Raw genomic sequence first — 21,115 nt, 5'->3', positions numbered from 1 at the left:
TGTCCCAGACAGCAGGGCAGAAAGGCAAAAAATAGAAGAGAAAATAAGAGTGGAGAGCTTCTGGTATGTAACAACTGTTTCAGCCCCATTAGCCATAGCTAGAATGGGAGACGTGTATTGCAGCAAGCCCGTGTGAATCAGTTGTGAGGTGCAGGAAGGGGCTTTCTGGGTTCCTGCCATATAATGAGGTCTTTTGCACAGGTCTGCACACTAGATAAATAGCACGGACCGCCGTACTGGAACAGGGAAAAGGCAGTTGCAGTAGGCAAGGCCATTAGCCTCAGGATGCCTTCTCCTATCAAACCCAGACCCCTCCTGTCGAAACAATCCAGCTAGACACATTCTTCAAGGCACTAACACTTACGATATGCCCTGGACACTAGTGATGCCTCTGAAGACACAGCAGAAGGCAAAAAATATCCATATTAAAAATAATGCACACTCAAAGAACCTCTGGCATTCCACCCAGAAGTTATTTAGCATATAATACTGAGCAACAGATATCCTAAGATCCAGTGGACCTAATCTTCAGGCTTTTAGACTGGCATTTTCCAAACTATTGTTTTGACTTGTCGCTTAATATCAAGCAAAGCATCTAGGGATATATTACATGAAAGGCAGCACAGAACACTGATTTGACACCTTAAACAAAATGGGGGAAAACATTTAAAGACCCCAAGGAACTCCCAGTTGTTTTGAGTCAATAAATCCAGTTTAACCCCACATTATTAAGCTTCGGTAAAAAAATATTTGGGTGTTGATTTGGTGATAACATAGTAAAAACCAGGAGTTTTCCTATTGATTTTAGTGGGACCAAGATTTAGTCAATGATGCCTCATGATATTAAAACAGGGATTTTCTCAAAGCAATTAGCCAAGGTATTACATTAATTTAATGATCAGCTTGCTTTCACTTCGGAAAGATCTCCCATGAAGTTTCGGCCTTTTTCATTACCCCAGGTTACTTCAGGTAACCTCATCCTTAGCGTTTTCATACTGCAGTGTGAGGTACTGTGCTCTTTCTCTACCCACTGGTCTTACCAGGGCTGACATTTGAGGCTGTTTGCTTCAAATCATGGTCACAGTCACAATAATGCAAGATGTCATTTTTGTACCAACTGTGGCGTTGTCCCCAAAAAATCATTGTCTGTCAATCCACTGGAAATGTTCCTACTTCAGTGATCTACATGTGCCAGACATTATTTTGAAGTTCTGATCCAAAGAGCTCCCTGAACAAGAGACTTCCTAAGAGGAAAAGCTGGTGGCATCCTGCCCAAGGAAGTGTGTAAAACACTCACCTGCATTCCCAGTTTATTCTGTTGAACAAGTTTCTGTAATGGAATTCTCATTTGCAGCCACGTTAGTGACTTGACTGCACTGGTAGGGATGGGACTTTGTTTCTCCAGATCAACCAACACCTACAAACGGATTCTCAAACGTTACTGGATGCTGAAATCCAAATCCGTATGTGCACAATGGCAAACCATTTATAGGCTACACAGCTAAGTCAGCCCTGGTGGGATACCACTAGTTTTGGATACTTCTCCCCTTCTGTCCAGGGAAATCAAAGATGAAAGCCAGTACTGCGCTTATACTGGGTGCTCAGGCAAAAATCGAGTCATATGATATTAAAGAAATGCCTGAAGAAGAACAACAGCATTCAAACATTCAGCTCTCAGGAGTGCGTTAGATAATTTAGAGGTATCATGATATAAAGCATGATGCTTGGTGGAAGATGTACTTTCTCCATACATCTATTTGATAGGCACCATAAGTGTTAGTGCTTCGCTATAAGAACGATGACTGTACACTAACATCTTTGTTTCCATGCCAAACCACCCATCTGTTCTCTGCTCACAATTCTGGCATGCTCTTTTCTTTTCACTTTTGCCCTATGTTATACGTAAGTTAAAAAAGTACAAAAAAGTGCATTATTTCATATATATAATTTATGAGCTAGACTCTCAGTACTATTCAAATGCAACAAAGAGAGAACAGAACAAAGAGAGAATGGTTCAGAATACTAAGTTCCCAACTGTTTGAGATGTGGCACTGCTTTATTGTGTTGCATTAGCAACCTCTTCATAACAAGGAGAGACAAAAAGAGTGTTTGAATTAATGACCTCATTTGTGGGGAAAAAACTTCTCATTTTTTAATGCATACTTCATCTGCTAACACACAGACACTAGCCTCTAATGATAGTCTTGCGCTCATATATCACTGGCAGTGTACCATACATGATGAATTACCCACTAAATGTCATGATTACTGGCTTTAGGTTTTATTAGCTTACAAAAAAGGTGTCTACAGTCTTTTCTGTTATCGCTTGGTGCTTCAAAGACAGGAACAAAGGTTTGCATTAGGAGTTTTTTGGAGATCAGTAATCAGACTGCTTGAGGTCACCATGAAATTGATAATATATAATAAAGCCAGATCTATGGAAGTGCTTACTGCCTTTTGTCTGAGAGCAAATGCTGTAACAACAGTCACAATTATTTAGGCCATAATTTGTAATACTCTAAATCTCCTTTTGCTCAGGAGATGTACTTCAGAAAGTGCCTGCCGGGCTATAAATACAAAGCAAATGATCAGCCTACCTCAGGGATTGTCTACTCTTCTAGCTCCTAGAACAACACAGGATCAGAACAGTTAGAACTGTAGACAGACCAGAAGACCTGAAAATGGGCCTTTTTCTCCAAAGCATTAGCAAAAGGGAAGCTCATAGTGAGGCATCTTCAGCTGCCCTTGAACATGCGCAACTTAAACGCCTGTTTGTTTTCATAGGACAAATGCTTAGCTCCTCAGCCCCGCGGAATGTCGCTCTGTGTGAAACTACAGCAACTGGTATATAGTAAATACATTCACACACACACACAGCTCTGCAGGATAAAATCCTCAGATAGTCTTACAGAAGTACAGCTTGACCACAGGAAGTGGACAGTCCTACCGGAACGACCAAGTGATCACACCCCACCATGGCTGAAGCACATCAAGTATTTTGTGCTCCCTATGGCATCATTTTTGTCTGGCATATCTTAAAAAACCGATGCTAAAACAGAAGCACATTCTGAAGTAAGGGCAGCATCCAGCTCCTTTCACAGATGCACAATTGCTCTCCAAAGCAGCAGCCTCTCATAACCCAGTCCCATGTGGCTTGAATCTAACCCAGTTAAGAGTACTGAGGCTTTTTCCCTTTTCAGTGGTAATACAAAGAAAACCGGGGACTAGCTCTTAGTCCATGCTTTGCAGCTTTCATACTGTCCTAAATAGGTTACTAAGGATTGCTTTTGGTGCTGCTTGGGAAACTTAACTGATGTCAAGCCAATGTACCAACTTTGTGCCAACTGCTGCTTGTTTTCTCCTAAATCAGGGAAGTAAAAAGCATCAGAGAGCAAGCTGAGGACTGGGCTAAAAGTATGCCATGCTCTAGTGATCTGTGTAAGCACAGCGAATCCATAGGGAACACCTACAGACCAGAACAACCTGGAGCAGTCCTCAAGCTACCGTAACGCGTCCTGGGCACAGTATAAACACAAGTGTCCTCCAAGGCTGTGCCAGATACTCTGGCAATTCCTGATATTTTGTCCCTAAGTGAGAATATTTCCTCACGTGTTGTGTTATCCTTCCTTAAAGCCTTACGAGTTCCCTTTCACAAACAGCTTAAAGGGGTATTTAACATATACCCTACACAAGACTGGGCTTTCCAGAAGTCAGAACAGTTTCCAAGACCTCTGCAAAACATCAGCTTGGCCAGCTGCTTTGAAACCAAGGAAAAGGGTCACTCCATACAATACAGTCACTACATCCCAAACATGGCAGCGGAAAAGAACTTTTGTTTGGTCATACTTTTGGTCACATTTTTTTGGTCATATTTCCTCTTCACGTTCTTACAGAACTTTCTCCCATGCTGAACTGTTAAGGGTTAACTGGCATCGGGTGGAGGAGGGGGAAATCAGAGGTCAGCTCATGTTCTGATACCAGTGAACTCACAAGTTACTCCTTAAGCATGTGGTTTCATCCTAGGTTCTTCCTGCCAGCGATTTCTCACTTTAATCATACACCCACAGCAACCCAGATCTTTAAATTCAGCAATTCTTTCTCAGGTTTCAGCAAGTCATTGGCAGCCTGAGCTATTTTTGGGATATTTTCTCTACTGCAGATGCAGCCCAGGAAAACGCAGGGAGCATGCTAAAGACCTGCAGCTATTTGCCTTGTGCGATTTGCTCATTTCTCTTTATTTCTCTGTTTTCTTGCACCGATCACTTAAAGGACAATCTCTCTTGCAAACAAAATCCCCGGAGCCTGATTAGAGGGACCGAAGGCTCCCAGACACGGATTGCCTGCCAGCCACAGCACGGTAAGGACATGGACACTTTTGGCTAGCCTTGCATCACAGCTTTTTAAGCTTTGCTGAATGTTTATTTGTGTCCATCGCTTCCAAATCAACACTGCTGGCATGGCAGGCAGTCTCCAGCTCCTGGTCTCCATTTTCATTCCCTAAAATCCTCAGCACTTGTAAGTAACAAATTTATACTCACCGTTCTCTTTGTGTGTTCTAGAAATCAATGACTGCCACTAATTTTGATCAGTTCCAGGGGTTGGGGTTTTTTCCTTACATTTTAGCATCTTTTTGGAGATCTGTAATTTGTAAACCTGATTGAAACTGGATATTTCTACTGCCTGATCCTCCCTATTTTAGGTATATTCTTATTCTTTAGCTCAGCAAATAAACCAGGGAATGGGTGTATGTACGGTAGATGGAAGCATTATAAAAAAGACCTGCTAGTGCTGATTTACTCTGATACACACAGAGCTCTCTGGGCTGGTGTGCCAGCTCTGCTATAATACCTCTAAGCTGCCACATAGCAGTGCGCTAACACTACAAAGACATATACAGCACAAAACCAATGCAGCAGAGCGAGCTGTGCTAAAACTGAATAGGTTTTATCATGCAGTTCTTTTCTATATGCTCACCCAGTAAGCTCTGCAAGGACGGGGACATTCCAGTTTCACAGGACATACTGTTTTATTGTAAGAATTGTTGAACATCCTCAGCGATGTATTACTTGTACATACTACTGCAGGAAGACGAACACAGCTCCTGTCTAATGAATGTACAAACCAAATCCTGGGAATCTCTGGTGACAGAAAGCAGAAAAGAGCTTCTTTTGGTCCTTCCCTGCACTTCAGGCTTTTTACAGAAACTGGAATTACTTTATGCCTTACCCTTTCATGTTCAGTAATACAATGATTGCAGAGAATTCCCCTGAGGGCTTAATGTACATCACCCAACTCTCTGACTGCAACTCTGTGTTTGTTGTGCTGTTAGGAGAGCGTTTAGAAAGCCTGACTTTGTGCTAGAGCTAGGCAAGCCTTTAGATAGAATAAGCAATAAAATCTACCTGTGTCTGCTGCCAGAACAGACAAGCACATACTGTACGCTGGTAGCCCCTAATATTTCCTATCAAAATGCTTAGACATTACAGACTGCAGCAGACACAGAAGTTACCCCAGTCTTTGAAAGAGTGTTTTAGGAACTTACTAAACTTCATCTTTCAACTTTTCAATGGGGGAGAATTTCTTGTTCATTTTCTAGCTTGCAAATGTTTCTTGAGTGCTTCAGAAAACCAGTTGGAAGGATGGGAGAAATGCCGTATGTGCATGAGTGGACTGAAGGTCTTGATGGCTTAATTTTCAGTATGGGAAAAGTTCTGAAGGTCTTGATATGCAAAGAAAGGAAAGGAAAGACAAAGCCATGCAGGATATAGTAACTTGCAACTCAGAGCAGTAGGAGCAAGAAGAGGAAACTTCAACTGCTATCAACAGATTTAGGATCAGGCTCTGAAAGTGGTGGTTTTGCTTCTGAAAGCCTCTCCTCAATTTTGAGACAATTTGACACTGTCTATGTTGCTTCTGAACATAAAACCAATCTCTGAGCCGGGCTTCAGTGGTGAATCTCCGCCTCAGTTCCACTGATGCTAAATTAGATGAATGAGAAACAGAAATCAAATCTTTAATCCTAAACTCCATTTTATATTCCATCCCAAAGGTTAACACTCAGCTTGCTGCAAGTCTTGAGACCCAACACATTTCCCAGAGACTGCAGGAAGAAAGGAATTATTATAGCTGAATGTGTTTTATTAAAAGTTAGCCAAGCATGTGACTGTTAACAGAGGAATTGATATGTCATTAGACAAGTTGCATGACACTAGGTAAGATGCATGTAAATCTAGACCCCAGATTGCTCTCTCTCAAAAGAAGTTACTCTCAGCACGAACGGAAATGGGTTAAAGGAAGTTCTACTGACAGGACAGGTCTGTGCAGAGCTGCATGTTTTGGGAACTGAGTGAGAGAAAACTCACCCCAGTGATACACACACCTGTACAGATCAGCGGTACCATTCAAGTGGTGCTTGCTTGGGCTCCTTTTAGAAAACATCCTACTAAGTTGTGCCATTGATGACAATCATTAGAAAGACAATGCATGTTGTTTCACAATATGTGCAGAAATGAAACAATCTGAATAACGACAAAGCAGTTGTCATCAAGGCTATTTAACTTTTTATTCTTAAACCTGTTACATATAGGAGCTCTCTGGAAGTTGAAAACCACATCTTGGCTAGAGGGGGAATATAGACCATGGGATTAGCAACTGTCCACATGTTCCCAACTGAGGATACACCCATGCTATGTTAATACACTTTCTTATTGTTGTTTTTGTGCATATACTTTAACCCAGCCACACACAAGATACTAAAGAAAAACTGACTCTATAAATGTACTGATTTATTATTCAGCAGCAGCTATGATGCCAGGCACTCCATAACTCACACTTGATGGTCCTTGCCTAGAGACAGCTATATATAAAGGGCTAATGGATATCAATAAGGGCAATGGCTAAAGTGGAACTCAGGCTGACTTAGAGTAGAACTTGCTCTGGAGTTAGAACATGAGTCAATCCCACAATTATTCCTTCGGTTGAACAATCACAGAAATAGGTCCCCCGATTTTAATGACATCCTCAGACACACTCTGAAGTTACAGTAAGTTACTGTGCACGGGCACAGCCATGGCAATTGGCCAGTTCTATTCCCTTCACCTCTGAAGCAACAAACAGACAAATTTTGCTGGCAGTATGTTGGGGGGCAGCATCAATTTGGAGGAGGAATATCACAGAGTAACAGGAATATGAGGAAATGTAGCAGAAATGTAAGGCTCATCAGAGGCAGGAATAAGCAAATGACAGAACAGCAGTGAATGGCAAGCTGCAGGCCTGAGTGTGAGGAGGTAGGCACTGGCTTGGCTTGACAGGAACAGAGGTGTACCAGGACATCCTGGGAGGAATGTGGGAAGACAAAGGTAGACAAGCAGTGCATAGCTGCTTCCACCTAATGTGATACAGCTGACAAAAAGACTAATCCATTTTACAGTACGCCACTAAAGACAAAGACAATAGAGACAGTATAGTAATGATGGCATCCTATAGGTATGGGTGAGACCCTGTTTGGAATATTATACAGTTCTTGTCACTCACAGTACAGAGAGATCCATACTTCTCATAACAACAGCCAGGGAGATGAGTGCTATTAGCAAAGATACCATCGGAGAAATTAATTATTTAAGATGTATGATAACGTTGGCCCAAGAACAAACAGATACAAATCAAACACAGCAACTAGAACTAGGAGAACACACTGAAGCAGTGAGATGGAGCAAGAACTCTTAACTACCTCTTTCTGTAAGCGGGAGCAGGATCAATTGCTAAAAGTACTGTTACATTTTTGCAAGCTGCTGCAACACTAATGGCTTCAGGACTGTGTCTAGGTCACTGTCATACATGTTAATAAAGGTGAGATAAGAATCATCTCCTGGGTGTAAAACATAGATGAATGGATAGGTGCTATAATTTATTCTAGCAGATGTTGCTCCTGTTGACATCACTTGTATCTCTGCAGAAAGACTAAGATAACATTGAAGTGATAACATCAGCCTCTTTCAGACACAAGAACAAAATTAGCACTTTGAGAAGACTGAATGGAGCAAACTTGGTGTGTGTTGATACTCTGAAGAATCCAGGAACTCTGTTACGAGGCAGCACAGGTCAGGGTATACTGGAAGTATTTTAGGTGTAAACAAGCATCAAAAAGGTATTTTCATGTTAAGATTTTTCCTCTTTTGCTCAAAACCCAAGTTCACCTGGCAGGCCAACAGGCTGCCCTCACTGTGGAGGGAGGGAGAGCATGAGACCTAATTCCTTTATCCCCCAAAGAAAATGAAACTGAATGCCACATGGACAAGAGACAGATACAGCAGTATAGATCCGGACTGACCTGTCTGTTTGACACCAAAGCAACAGACCTCAGCACCAAGGCTAAAATTTTTGTCAAAAACATGTCAGAATATCATAACGCAGTTCCCATGTAGATTCCACAACTGCCATAGAGATTACAGTGTATCTGTGTACTTCAGACGTCTTCTCGCAGGTGGTGGTGTCAATAAAGACAAGGTTCTAAGTTGCCTTCAACAGAAATCAGTGTTTCTGTTGCAATCAACCTTTAGAAATGGATGGCTGTTTTTTTCAGACTAACTTCTGGAAGATGTCCTTGCAAAATTTATGACTGAAATTCCATCCCCCAAAGTAGAACCAGTCACTGCAAATTCCATAATGTTCAAGTATTTAAATTATCTTGAGATTCTAAGTCAGTGAGTTCTACCAGCAGCAACAGGGAATACAACATATCAGAGATCTACTTAAAAGACGACATGGTTTAGTGTGAGGCGTCCCTGACCATGGCAGGGGGGTTGGAACTGGATGATCTGAAGGTTCTTTCCAACCCTAACTATTCTATGATTCTGTGTCTGAGGATACATAAAACCATGGCTACAAGAAACAGATCAACTGCAGTCACTGGGTAATTTTACCTTACCTGCACTGAAAAGAAGTAAATCCATTGGATGAAAAAAGTAGACTTCTGGCATTCAAAATATCTAACTTGGTGCCAAAAAGTAAGTAAAACTGTTGAAACAGGTAAGCTGGATACCTTCATATGTTACCTATAGAAAGACTGACTTGAATCACTCAATAGTTTTTCTTAAAACTTGTTGGGGAAACAAACCATTGCCCTTAACATTTCATGAATTTCAGTGACCATGCTTTGTAATCTGCAAGACAGATACTGTCTTTTGGCCTTCTAGACACTGGCTCCAGTTAAACCACAGCTGCAAGAGACTCCTTAACCTTCCCCATCAAACCTGTCGACCCTTCTTTAATCTTGCTGATTCATGATTGACGTTACTTCATATCATGGTCAGGCCAGCAATCACAAGGAGAATCATTAGCAAAGGCGTCTAGAAGTGGCTCTCATCAACACTGTCTCACATTTATCCCTAAATCAGTCATGCTGTGACTGTGTTGTTCCTGTTGCCAGACACACTATTTGGCTGTCCTCAAAACCTGAAGGTGTAAAAGGGTTGAAATGAATCATTTCTCTGTGTGCAAAGGAAAAACAAAAGGCCTCAGCTGGGGAACAGGAAAGAGATCATTACCATTAATATGAGAAGCCCTTCACATAAGACATTGATCTAGTCATATTTATGTCTAATAATTTCACCATTTTAGAGTCAGATTGAAACAAATATTTCAGCCTTGCAGACCATGCTGACATCACACAGCCCCCACATTTAGTTCCTTCATATAGTTTGTCTGTGCTGGTGTTATTAATAGGCACACTAAAATGGGAACTTCACCCTGGCTCAGCTTTGACTCACTGAATGGCCTTGGGCACCACATAACCTCTGTCTCCGGTTCTCTATCTGCATAATGTGTTTGTCTATCCAGTGACTTTACAGTCATGGGACTCATAAATGGGCCACTTCACAGAATTTTTAGATTACAGTACACTGGCTTCCCTTATAATCCCTCTGTACTTCTACAAGAGATTTCATGAGTTTGAACATGAACTTGCCTTTTACATAAAGGCAACGAAACAGTTTCAACAGAAAGAAGAACTACTTAAAACTCCCAAATTAAGCCTCCTAGGAATAGTACCTTGAAGTCAAAGCATGGAACCGCAGCCACATAACAAAGCTTACAGTCTCACAGCCCAAAATATCTTTATTTGATGATGTTTTAAAAAAGCTCTTCACTGTCCAGGGCAAGGGTAGAAAGACGAAAGCTGAATTTCTCACTGTGCAAAGAAATAACAGATAACATAGTGAGCAAAATCTGCGCTGCAAAGTGTGGTCTGGGAATACCAGATGGAAGAATCTGTCGACTGATCCCCATTAATAAACTGGCAGTGAAAAGAGCTACATTATTTTGGAATACAAACTGGCTCTGAGTGCAAGACAGTCATCTTCGTTTGACTGCACCAGCGGATGTAAATCCTCAGTGTAGCTGAGACAACTTGCCCAAAGGCAACTGAGATTTACTTGATGTTGTCCACTGAAACAATTCCTATTTTTTAGCCTGCTCTAGATCCTAACTTCTCTGCCCCAAGTCTGACCCTTTCTGTCCTAAAGAGAGAAAGGCCCGTCCCATCAAGGAAGCCCCTGAGGGGACTTTTAAGACATGCCATACACAAATGTTTATTTATTTATAATGGGAGCATAAAGTGGAGGCAAAAATAAATTGCAGAGTGAGCTGACCTTAGTTTAAAATGCAAATACAAATCAAGCACATTAATTATCAAAAGTTGAATAGTTCAACACCGATTATTGCATCAGTAAATGCCAAGAGAGAATCTCCATGCTGCACCTTTACAAAGGCCAGACATGAGGCCAACAAGCCTCAGTAGATACAAGTGATTGAAACTTTCACTCACCCATCGTTCTCTTATTTTTCCTTATGACTTGGATTTGGGCCTAGATCAAAAATGAACAGCCAGTAATGTAAAGGAATATTTGTAATCCTGGGATATATGAAACATATATTGAACAGAGTTGCCTTAACTCACTCAGCAGTGAATTGCTCCCCAATGTTGGGCCCTCTCAGCTCCAATATCCAGATGCAAGGATCTCCAGATACCCCAACTGCCACAGAATGGGAAATGCTGTTCCAAAACCCACTCTAAAGCTGATCTGATCAGATACTCTAATAATTACATAATTATTAAGATGTAACTACAAATTTACGATGTATCTAGTCTGACGATGCTATTTTAGGATGACAGTTCAAATAAGGATGCAAAAAAAACCTGGCCTAATTCATTCCCAGTGTAAATTGGCAGTATTCCCATTGCCTTCAATGAGAGATTTACTTGTTCACCTCAACTGTAATTGTCGGCCAGCATCTTTCCAATATTTAGGAATGAATTGCACCAGCCTAAAAACTACTCACTCTTAAATCCAAAGCATCTCCAGAGAGTTGGAGGAAAGTTGTATTTTCATGGAAGTATTTGCATTTAGACAGAAGATTCAGATTTCCTGTTACTGGAGTAACTTACCCATAGAAAGAGAAAAGTTCTTAAAAGAATAAAATTAAAGAGCTTCAGAGGCAAAGCAACAAAGGCCAGCTGAAACTATCTATATCCAGACAAGCAGAAAGCAAGAGTCAGAAGTTGCTTAATGGCTGAGCAAAATCGAGTCTAACACACCATGGCTTGAATGTCAGATGGAAAAAGGCACAAATTCTTAGCTAAAAGAGAATGAAAGATAATGGGAAATTTGGGTACACAGAGTCCCCCACCATGATCCTGCCTAGCAGACAGGTTTAACAAGTTGTCATGTTAAGCTAAAGAAAGTATAGGAAGAGTTCCTAAAATAGAGAATAACAAGGACGAAGGAACAGGCAGAGCCTTAGATATGTGCAATCTGCTTGGGTTGTGTAAGCAACAACAATAAATTCACACATTAAAGCAGAATGAAACATTTCTACTTTTTTGTTTTGTGGGAATGGGGATTTTGTTTCCATTGTGATACAACCAAATGAGAGTTTCAAAACAGCAAACTTTCCCGAGGAAGGGAAATTTTGAGTTGTGCTCAGTGAAAGACTTTAGTCATGTTAGTGGGCGAATTGCAGTAAAACACAAAAAGTTACTCCACCCTTCTGCAACCCAATGCAACAGCAGTGAGCAGAGGATCAATAGCAGCCCACAGCCAAACCAAAAGCATTGCAACAGAAAGTTCTTGATCCTGGAGAAAACACTTCACCACAGGTTGGGCTATCTTTATGATTGCTGTGATGATAAAGCATATCTTTGGACACTTTACCATATTATCTGAGGGATTTTGCTACAAGAGAAGCTCTATGAAGGGAAAAATGAGGAGAGAACTAAGGCAGCCAAGTGCTCCATTATGTCTTCTCAGAAGGCAAAACAGTGAATCATTTATGATTAGTTCAATAAGCAAAACCACTGATTTTAGAGCTTATCTATAAATACTTTTTAAATGTGGTTATTGATTTACTATTTAATGATGGTTGGTTAAAAAGATGAGGTTGCCCAAGACCTGTATCCATTAACAGTAAAGGATAAACGCCTAGGACTTGTGGATAGGTGATGTTTATTGACTTTGATATACTGCATAAATACTGTGGACATACATCAATGACTCAGGTCAGGGTGCGCTGCTCAAAACTCCAGATGTTGAACACGTGAAATGCCTGAATCAGTGTTTTGGATAGTAAAACACAAAAAAAAAACCACAAGTTTTACAGAACAGGACTTGAGCAGTAGGTTCGGAACTGTTAGCTTACTTTCAAGAATGATTACCTCAATTTTCATCCACTCTAACTACTGCTGTGCATGAAAAAGAAACGCAATCCACTGCCACAATGGCACTACAAAGTTTAGCCGCTAGAGTGTGTCAAGGCATATGTAAGGACTAAGCCTCTCCATAGTCAGTACCCTTGAATTCAAACTCCTACCACAAGCACTGGACATAGACAAGCAGCTTGAATGTACCGTTTTTCTGATTTCCTGCTTGACTACTAGAACTTGTCTTAAAGGTTATCCTGCTGAGAAAAGGTCTCACCTCATTACTCTGCACAGGGAGTTTCACACGAACACTGAACAACACAGGCATCCAGAAGCAGTGGAGCCAATTTCAAGATCCATTACACTGTTTCTATGTTGTCAATGTCAATGTCAATGAAATATCCCTTCCAGGCTAAGACTCTCACATTGATGCACTACAATAACCCTGTTATTTTGTACTGAAAAGTCACCACATCCAGTCAGCGTGTGTCAATCTGTCCCTCCCTGCTGCTCTTTCTGCTGGATGTGTGCAGTGAGCAGTTGCAGTACAATTTGAGAGAAGAAAACCCCACGTACCTATGCAAAACCTGACAGTCTGCTGTTGTGCTGAGAATGGAGATGCTCTGCTGTATTTAAGCAATCAATGTGAAGAGAAGCCCCTCTCTTTGATAGTAAAATAAAAATAAAAATCAGAGCAGTTAAAATTAGCACTGCGTAGGCATAAAGCATTGCCAGGATCAAACAGTGTGGTGAAATGTACACATTTGGAAGCGCTGAACATCAGGTTCTGCCTGCATCCTTCACTGAATCAACGCTTGGCCCCTTCTCCAGCTCTAAAACTGCACTGACAGCACTCCCTTCCTCTCTCTTTTTGCCCATTTTTGTCTCTTCAGACTGCAAACTCCCATTAGCTGTTTTGCTTACAAAGGCCACCTCTTAGTAATAGTTTCTCACTGTCCGTATGGCACCCTCTTGCTGAAGATTTTAGACATTAGGCCAACTTTTCCTTAAAATACATACCCCCCCCCCCCCCCAACACACACCCCCAAAAAAACCAACTCCCAAACAACTACCACAGGAGAGACAGGAATCCTACACAGAAATCTGCAGTCACATACGTGCACAAGTGGTGTTCTGAATGAGATGTGCAGCACTTGATTTCATTATCTACTTCCCTTACAAAAGGTCTGCTAAGCCTTTCTTGGAAACTGAAGCAGCTTTCTGAGCTTCCAAAGGTCCACAGCATTAAGGTGATGATGATGACAGAGCAAAACACCTTTTGAAGTCCTTAAGGATCATTCCAAGTCAGCCATATAGGGTCAATGAAAATAACGGGAGAAGATCACCAGATCTGCCTAGATCAGCTTGAGAAATAAGAGTCTGACTGGGCATCTGGAGCTCCCATCTTCTGCTCTGTCACTTCAGACGAACATTTTAAATGTTGCATTTATCTGAAGTGAACTGGTGGTTGACATGAGGACAAGGAACATAAAAGAGAAGAACAGGAACACGGAATATAAATGAAAGATCTGTGAGTGTAAGGTCTCCCTTACTCAGGGTATACCGAGCTAAGGTACATTAGGTAGGTATCCCACAATCCCACCAGAACTAAGCGATCCTTCTTTTCCTGTGGAGCCAGCTGAAATCACAAATCCTTGCACACCACATTTGCATCCTGAAGAACAGGAGTGCGGCACATGCAGAGTATGCAGCAAAGCTCAAGGTCTAACGCTGGCACAGCACGAGGGAGTAGCTACACCCTTACACACCAACATGGGTGTAAGCAAATGGCTTTTCACAAGTCACCTGAAAACTGCCAGGCCAGTGTCTGATGAGCATTCCTTAACTAGAGCTGAGCAACTGAAGGTTTCCCCAGCTCAGTAACGAAACACAGAAGGCAGGAAGAAGCAAGCACAAACCTCACGTCCCACAAAGCTCATACAGAATGGTTTTTGCTTGCAAAATAAAAACTTAGTAATTTCAATTCGGGGTAAACCTGAAATGTACATTGAATTAAAGTGTTTCATGCCATTTTACCCCCCCCCCATATTTTAAAATTCTTTTATATAGATTCATTTTAAAGTGGAAAATGGCATTTCAGTTTCAACAGATGAAACACTTCATTTTATGCATATTAAAATATTTCCTTTAGAAAACAGAGACAATGTTTCCATATTTTTCCTATTATTTCACTTGAAGCTATTTGTCTAGTTCAGACTAGTCTCACAAACAGTCCCAGTCCTTTCAAACCTCTGTTATGCCAGGAGCTTAATAATCAGTCAGAATTTTTGTCCAGCTCTATTCACAAAGGCAAGGAGTATTTTGGCCATACGATCTTGGGGAAGGAAATATCCACGAGCCTTTCTCAAACACCTTTCCGTTTCCTGCCACCGTGTCCCCAGTTGATACTGCCTGTGTCTTTGTCCAGCAGCAGCTCCACTCTCCCTGGCAGAGTCCTTCATTAAACATTTTCTAGAATGAGAAGGCTTGAAAGTGAACTCCTCTATAGAGGGAAGAACACCCAGGAGAAGGGATCACAACTCCGTCCTGAGGCAGGATGAAGTTGATTTGTGTCAGGGATTATTTTTATCTCTCCAGTCAACTAGAAGTTATGCAGCAAAGTCCACGCAGGCAGGGACGTGCAGCACTGCTTTGTACCAGACCCTCACACTGCTTGAAAATAAAGGAAACGCAACAGCAGGAGGAGCCCTGCCCTTCTGCAGCCCTTCACGTAGTCCTCTGCAGAAAGGTTTCCCTGGCCAACCCCCCAGGAGCTGGCTCTGCTCAGGTACACACCGGATCACAGCATCGCAGAACGGTTTGGGTTAAAGGGACCTTAAAGCTCATACAGTTCCCATCCCCTGCCACGGGCACGGACACCTTCCACTAGAGCAGCTTACCTTGGACACTGCCAGAGATGGGGCAGCCACAGCTTCTCTGGGCACCCTGTGCCAGATCTACCCAGTTTGCACAGCTCAGGCTCTACAAGCCAGACTTGGCTTGCAGATTGCCTGAGGAAGGTGACTGTTTGGTTTAGCTCCTGCATCTACCATTCCACACCTGTCCTGGCATAATGATGCTGGAAATCCTTGGATAAAACCCTACCCAATTATCTCTGCAGAGTTACAGCAGGAAAAGACAAACAAAACCTCACAAGTGTGAAATTACCTCTGGAAGGGGAACGGCTGTTTCCTCAAGGGTTTTGTCCTTGAAGAAAGGCAGTGTATTTACTAACGTGGAGAAGCATGTATTTAGATGAAGTGCTTGGGGAGACAGGTTAGTGGTGGACTTGACAGTGTTGGGTTAACTCGTGATTGAGTCTTTTCCAACTGAAATGATTCTATGTATTCAGTTGCCTGAAAGAACATGATCTAACCCATTAAAGCTCTGCATTTCATTTTCATGGGGAGAGAAGGAAAAGCAGTTAATAGCTGCTAGAATTAAAAAATAGAGCAATGTTTCCAAGCAGCCCACTAAAACCAATAAATGACTTGGACTTCTACATTCTCTTGCAGTTTGGAAGTACAATCATTGCACTGCATTTCCAGTGCTTGCAGCAAGAACAAACTCATTATAAACTAACAGAAAACTACATTTTCCTACAGCACTGGTGAACAAGCAGTGACGTGCAAGCGCATAAATAATACATTTAAATGCATTTCTATGTTAATAAATGTAATGATGTATATAGCTGAATTTTAATCATCTAGGGAATAGAGCTCCTAAATTACAGAGGATAAGGAACTAATTGGATTTTGCTCATCTTCTCTGTTGACCATGAGTAGCATATTGTGTTCCCTAGAACTGAGAAAGGACAACACTCTGGAAAAGGAAGGAGTTACATAAAGAGGCCATCAAGTAGCTTGAACTTTATGATGAGGGGCTTTTTATCTTCTTTTCAATTTTCTAAGTCAAAATACCACTTATTTTAAGAGCCCCTCCATCCTTTGAAACAAATACAACTGAGAACAGTGAGATATGTTATAATCAAAAAGATAATTATCAAAATAGTGGCTAAAGGAATAGCTCTTAGAGCACCTCACATAATTTAATCCCTTTGAAATTTCAGACAGCACATCCTCATGAGAGGCAAGATGTGATTTTACATTCTTTAATACAATGTAGAGATGCAGTGGATATATATGTTTTCCTAATAAGCCTATCTCTAAGTGCTCGACATTTTGAATCATAGCAGCAAAAAGCACTGGGACATAAGATGGGGTAATGCAAAAATAAAACATTATAAAAAGAAATCTGTACATGTTTTCTGCTAACTACGTGGTACGTACACACTACACTCAGAAGCTTTATTCCTTTCTTGGCATGATTTTTTATGGTAACATTACTTGGAAGTAGAACAGGAAGAGTATAACATATATTATAGATTTAACACACAAACTGTTCTGCCAACTAAAATCCAAATAATTTTCTCAGACCTGTATTACACTTGGTTATCTTTTTTCCTGTGATGAGAGAACTCTCATCTCATTCCTATGAGATAATGACATCTAATAAGACCAGATGATATTTGCACAGCAGTTTGCAAGAAAGAGAACTACTTTTTAATCTCCATTTTCCATAAACAAAGCTGATAATACAAACCTCCTGGTGAATAAATTATTAGCAATTAGCCTTAATTTGGGTGGTGGATCCTATCGGAGCATTTCAGTGGTAGACAAATGCAATTTGAGAGAGGTTTGTTCTCTAGCAGTAAAATAACAGGCTGAGGTCACTTTAAACAAACGTTTGAAATGCAGTGTATTATTAGTATTTCAATCACTGCCAATTGCCTTTACTTACTATAATTATTGTTTCATAAGATTTAGAACAAACATGTTTTGCTATCTGCTGCAAGACAACATCTCACAAATTGAGGTGATTCAGACTCAGACTTGTCTTATTGTAAGCATGTTCTGAAGCCAAGACTTTAACACTAATATAAATTATTCAAAACTCATTACAATTGTACCTGTTTTTCTTTACAAAAATAAAGTAAATCTTGTATGAACTCTGCCTCAGAGACGGCTGCTCTCTTAATTCTCTTGGTCATAACTCACCCATTCCAAGTATTAATTCCTTTCTATCACTTTTTCTTTCCTAATTCCTTTGCAAAAGGAATCTTAGTGACCACGGCTGTCTGATTTTCTCAAAAGTAACTTTCAGCTTTCTACAAGCTTTGTGGAGTGGATTCCCTTCTTCCACATGAGTGTGATGGAACAGGCCACCCTGGTTTACCTAGCAAATGAAAAGCAAACACTGGAATAATTTACCTGCAATCTAATGTGTTGCTAATGAACAGAAAACAACTTGATAACGCTTCTCATGATAATGTTTTGCATGCTGATGTTGGATATGACCAGCAGTGGCCTTGCTGAGGGAGCATATGGCAGGGGCACTGATAACAAAAGATGATGTGACATTGACTTTAATGACTTACCTAACATGTTTAAAGCAGACTGCCTTTTGATGTCCTACCTTCTAAGTGGTTATACTAAGATGAAGCCATCAGATTGTCATAAGTAAAAAGTACATTTTCCATTGCCATCAGCTGCAGAGCTCTCATAGCATTTCTCTTGTACACTTCTCTACAATAACCATTACCTCAAATATTGACAATCCTAAGTACACTGTAATATTAAATGCTATATAAGCGAGCAACTATCTTTCCAACAGATGTTAAATGCTTTCAAATAGAAACTTCAAGTTTCATAAGAAATGCACTCATAATGTATCAGCTTTGCAAAAAAACCAACCAACCAACCACACCAACCTCCAAATTCCATTTATCTTTCAGGGGGAAAAAAGGTGTAAGTAGGCTATGTTAGCAAAATGGTTACTATTATCCCCTTGGTCTTGGAATCTATGAATACATGAATACAACAGTTCATAGCACTCAGTTCATATGCTGCAGACAAAACAGGTTTCCTGCATTGTCCTCATGGGACCCATAAGAATTGAAACTCTGCATTAAGGCAATCACTGTAACCAAACCACATACTTCAGCCAGCAATTCCCAGGACTCAGGAAGGAGTTAGTCCCCCTGATGCCCAACAAGTTTTCCTAATACACAATTAGGTTTTATCTATTTGATTTAGGTCTGGGTGCTTTTCCCCTCCCTCTGAAGAATCAGCTCAGCCCTAGTTGTCTGGATATACATCCAAATGCTATCCACCCAGATCAAGTCAGAAGCCAAATCAGATAGTGCCAACAGACTTTCAAAATTAAAAGCACTGTAATTCAGCAGTGTATAAATCATGTCCTTCCACTGGCAGCTCTGCAACTCCTAAATCTTATCTGGTGCTTCTTGTCCCAAAGCAGAAAGAAATAATTCTATCTCCGTTTAACAGTTTCTCAACTTTGTATAGCACAAATGGCTTTTCTGATATTTGGATTTATTTTTCCCCAGTAGTGACAATTACGTAAGTAGGACTGGAAAAGTGTACTATTATGGTACAGAATTCTGTTTTGGTTAATATATTTCCAATATTCATGACCTTTTTCATGACTGTCCAGCATTGCCCTCACCCTTCACAATCCTGAAACCCTAATCCTCAGACCTTTCCCTCTTTACCTCCTCCCTACTCTGCATTTTTGGGGTTTTACTGCCCTTTTCCTCGAGCACACAGCCTAGCTCAGGTCAGGGAGTCCACCTCATGGTGGTCTGCAGCTTCAGACCGCTGGGTGAAACACAACTATGAGCACACATTTGACATGGCTTCTTTTCCTCCTTATATCAGCATGACAACACAACTGATGGCAACACAACTGTGTTAGAGCTTAGGCTGCTGCTGAGGAGAAGGGAACTTGGGAACACATGGTAGCAATTTGACTTTAAAATCTATATGCACACAAGGTCTTTCATACATCCCCGTACCTCTGTACTGGGAAGAGGAATACAGAAGTCACATATGGCATTATTTCTCTGTTTCTTGGATAACCAAGGAAGGCTGTCCATAGGGTAGACTTCACACAGAAAATCCCCAGTCTTCTTCACTCCACCTCCATAAAGGCTGTCAAGATCATATATGTAAAATTTGGGGAAACAAGAATTCTGCATCTCCTTAGGTGCTGACAGCACTTGGAACAATCTTAATTTAATCTACTTCTGATCCCTTTTCTGTTTGTGTCCTTGATGCAGGTAGTTCAAAGAACAGAATTTTCCTTATCCAACCTCTCCTCTGCAAGTCCTCTGTGCGGTTCTCTGAACTTTGCTCTCACCATCTCTTACTTCCCTCTCTGTCTGGCAGACAAGGCAACCTTTGGGACTCATGTGCTCTTAGTGTCACCACAGGGCAGAGGTTACAATTCACAGAAGAGCTGTCTCCTGCCAGGCTGTGAGCAGTATGCTAATGTGACAGCTTGGCAAGGATCTGAGAATGTCACTTCTAGCAAAATAACTGTCCTGCCTACTATTTGTCATATATACGACCATATATCCATCCACAGAAAAACCCTACAAAATCCAACTCTAATATATATTTCAAATGAGATGACCACAGGTACTTAGAGCGTGAGTCTATGTCAGTAGCCGTATGTGCTGTAATCCTCCTCTCTGTATACAGACCCAGCATAATCCTTTCATGCACCATATATCTAATCTGCATTCTCTGCTTTGGAAGCAAGATTAATCGAAACATTTCAGAATCAATACAAATACATTAACTAGAATACGAATCTTCATTATTTTGGCTATCAAGCAGTTAAAGAATGTGGCAAATGACCAAATAATCAGTCTGCCATTCAGCTATATGCTGTGCTACCATTTCATTTCAGGTTCCTCAAAGCCCTGCAGCTGAACTACAGATGGGTATTTAATCCGGAATTGTATCTTTTGGGGGAATGTGTTATTTTTAAATGCTTAATAATTATGAATTCATTTGCCATTCTTTTTATAAGCAGGGGATCATAATGAACTCATCTGTTATTCATGTGAATGTCAAATGTGTTCCCACAGGAGTTTTATTCTAATTCACTATTAGTTAGTGGACTCATAAAATAAAACGCTATCCATTTATTACTCTGAACATGTAACGCTGGGTAATTGTTCATCAAAGGGCAAATGTAGTATTTTTCTTCAATAACTTTCAGTTCTGATTTAACCAGGTAAAAAATTAGGTTTAAAGGAAGTGTACCTTTAGAAACAGAAGTAAATGTGACAAGCTGTGAGGCTTCCATTTAAAATGCAATGAATGAGATTATCATGAGCTATTTAAAAATGTAAATGTATTATACTATAAGCATACATGCTTGAACCACACACGTTTAACATAAGACAAACTGCACCTCAATATATAATGCCTAATGCTAGTTCTGTGAAAGACACATTTTTAGTATTCATGAGGTGTTCACAACAGTTTTCACACAGCTGTTCTATCGCAATAGAAAACTTAGAGGTGAGATACTTACACATCACTGCAGGAT

General features: G+C 40.7%; 1 protein-coding gene across 1 annotated transcript in view; it reads left to right on the top strand.

Moving 5' to 3' along the window:
* Positions 1-4,144: 4,144 nt before the first annotated feature.
* Positions 4,145-21,115, top strand: part of AMMECR1 (AMMECR nuclear protein 1) — a 100,157-nt gene continuing 83,186 nt past the window's right edge. Inside the window, exon 1 of the mRNA XM_061445728.1 lies at positions 4,145-4,515. The gene's annotated coding sequence lies outside the window, so the exon portion shown is untranslated. The remainder of the gene's footprint in view (positions 4,516-21,115) is intronic.

The sequence above is a fragment of the Pezoporus flaviventris genome, unplaced genomic scaffold (genome assembly GCF_033815535.1).
Source record: "Pezoporus flaviventris isolate CSIRO_AGI_PZ_B2104156 unplaced genomic scaffold, CSIRO_AGI_Pfla_v1 ptg000005l, whole genome shotgun sequence".
In the NCBI taxonomy this organism is placed as follows: Eukaryota; Metazoa; Chordata; class Aves; order Psittaciformes; family Psittacidae; genus Pezoporus; species Pezoporus flaviventris.
Note: the sequence above shows the minus strand (reverse complement) of the source record. Positions and strands in the feature narration are given on the sequence as shown.